This window comes from Microtus pennsylvanicus, chromosome 18, assembly GCF_037038515.1.
Source record: "Microtus pennsylvanicus isolate mMicPen1 chromosome 18, mMicPen1.hap1, whole genome shotgun sequence".
NCBI classification, from domain to species: domain Eukaryota; kingdom Metazoa; phylum Chordata; class Mammalia; order Rodentia; family Cricetidae; genus Microtus; species Microtus pennsylvanicus.
Window position 1 is genome coordinate 33,610,230 of NC_134596.1, and position 3,167 is coordinate 33,613,396.

The following is a 3,167-nucleotide window of genomic DNA, read 5'->3' on the forward strand; positions in this document are numbered from 1 at the left end:
TAAAAAGACATATTTTCTTGCACTGACTGTTAGGATGACCTCTGAAGTTACAGTGTTTCGAGCATTATTGTCATTAGTACCTGTCTTCAATCTGTTAATGTCCTATGTGAGAAGCTAATAATCTGAGATGCTCAGAATGTATTGTAAAGAGAATGACAAAGAGTATACCTGTCAGTGTCACAGGTTCATATTTATAGAAGTTAATGCTCATTGAAATTCTAACCTGTTTTAACTCCTTTATACATAGTCCTGGATCTCAGATAAATAAATATCTATCCTGTATTAGTATAGCATTCATGTTACTAGTTAAATAATGCTCCTCTGTATGCATATAGCTTATTTTATCTTCTCATAATCTTGTTGATTGAGCCTGTGGGTAACTTCACCCTCAAGTTTCATAAAAAATGATGTTACAAACATTACGCAAACATTTCCACATGAACATGTTTTTCTTTCAGTTAAATATATGTATGTAGAAGTGGAGTATCTGATAGCTATGGTAAATATGTTTAATGATAATATTTTAACAAAACTTGCCACTGTGTGTTCTATTCGTCATGATTCCAGTCATGCAAGGTAAATAGTATGGAAATATGTGGCGGTTAAAGTATGACTATATATGAGGAAGATGATAGAGAAAAGATACGCCTGCTTTGGAAGGTAGAAATATTAGCTGTGCAAACAAATTTCATGCACATGGAAAACTACTGAATAGAGATTGTATGAGAAATTTGCATATGTGAATCAGATCTCTATTAAACTATTAAAAGAAATGAGAAAACACATTATCATTGCTTGTAATCTAAAATATATAAAATAAGCAAACCTCAAGGGATCATTTGTCATTTTCACAACCTTTGCTTAGTCCTGTTATTTCTCCAACAGTTTCCTTGATTCTCTGGGCTGTGATTAATAGGGCAGCTCCATGATTGGAGCTTTATTTGCTTCTTTTATGTGCACTGAAATTATAGATTACATGTCTGTCTTCACATTATATTGTTATCCCTTTGGGATCAAATGTAATATAACATTCATAATTATTTTCATAGGGCCAACCTGAGTCTGGAACATAGTAAATAAATAAAATCAATATGTCAAATGGACTAAAATTTGAAAACAATTGCACCAAGACAGTTAAATAATTTTAATGAGGGGACAAGAAGTATATTTAATTTAAAAATATCAGTCCTATGAAATGACACCTTAAGATTGCTTTTGCTTGAAGTAGCACTAGCCTAATTTCCAAACACACATGGTCTCCATTTATCATAAGTATAATTAAAGATGTGGATCACACAAATTGTGCACTATTTTCTCAAGTAGATACTAACATTTTAAAAGAGTCAAAGATACCCACAAACGATATCATACGAGTCACAGATACGTTTAAAATAAGTAGGAGTGAAGAAGTACCTGAGCAGATTTATGATCAAGAACTACTTTTGACCTGAATATCAATGCATACGAAAGTAGTTACAGTGATGACTTCTCTCTTTTCATTCCTCTGGAATTGTCTTTAGAGGTATACCATTTTTTTCAAAACAGGAAATGGACTCTGTGAGTAGCCATATCTTTGTGGCTCTGTTAAAGATTAAAGTTTTCCCTTCCATGATTAAACCTAAATACGAAAGTTTACACAATGATATTGTGATTCTAAGGAAACGTTAAGGGAATTGTCAGTGCTTAGTTATGGGTGTCTTCCAAGTGTAGCTGGGTCAGTGTTTGGACAATCCTTCAGAATGAAAGAATTATATTCAATTTAAAAAGTAGATTATCTCTACTAAATTTAATATTGAGGATAAAACCAAGAGAACATTAAATGAAGGCTTCACAATAGTCCTATTGTGATCAGAATGCTATCATTCACTATTTTTCTTTTTTTTAAAAAAAATTAAGCTTAATTATATAACTTCCCCCGTACTTGTCTTCCTCCAGCTCCTCTCATATACTCTCCTCCCCTGCTGCTCCTTAAAGGAAAAAATAATTAACAAAACAGAAAATAGAGACTGAAGAAATGGCTTAGCTGTTGGGAACACTTGTTACTCCTGCAGAGGGTCCAACATGCACTCCTATCACCCATACTGCAGGTCGTAACTGTCTGCAACTCCAGTTCCTGAGCATCTATTACCTTCCTCTTGCTTCTTCAATTGTTGCACACATATGGCATACACAGAGACAGTCAGGCCAATGCCCACATAAATACAATTTAAAAAGAAACAAAATGTCATTGATATTGTTCATATCTGGAAAACTGAATCATAGTGGCGACAGACCTTTTCTTACAGACTTTATTGGAAGAATGAGCCATCACTACTTCTGCCTGGGCCACTGGATATCCATCAACCAGAGTTCACACTCACCCTCATTTCTTTGCCTTCTCTCCTTCCTATTACAAACTACACCCAATATTCAGTGGTTTTACTCATACTTGAATTTGAATATCTGGAACACTTACTGGGAAACATGGAAAGCAGGAAAGATCTCTAGGAGGCTGTTGCTTCAGTCATGGGAAATCTGAAGGGATTGCTGCATTTTTAACTACACTGATGTTTACTAGGGATGCTCAGATTTCTTGAAGAGGACATTTTGCTTCCTAAAGGGGAAAGAAAGGAAGCAAGGAAGGACGAAGGGAAGAGGGGATGAAGGAAAAAGGCAGGAAGAAAAGAAAGAAGGAAGGAAGGAAGGAAGGAAGGAAGGAGGGAGGGAGGGAGGGAGGGAGGGAGGGAGGGAGGGAGGAAGGAAGGAAGGAAGGAAGGAAGGAAGGAAGGAAGGAAGGAAGGAAGGAAGGAAGGAAAGGTGGGAGAAATAAAGGAACGAAGAAAATCTGCTAGCAAGCCAGAAACAAAGTTTGAGCTGAAGCTTGGGATTTGGGGCTGATCGTGTCATGAGAAGAACTTTCTATAACCTCTCTGAAGAGTTATAATATTCACACCCTCAACTTTGCTTTGTGTCACTCAATGCATGAACTCAAAGAATATGTTCCTGTGCTCTGGAGCCAGAATCTAAAATCAAATTCTATCTTGGTGAGACATTCACTTTTTTTTTCAGTTTTTCTTCCAAACTGACTTTTAGAGCTCTTTCCTTTCAATTCCTTTCCTCATTTCTGAGTTATTAAAATTATCTGTGCATCTGAGTGGTGTCTTCTTGCCTGAGAGTCTATGTGGTCT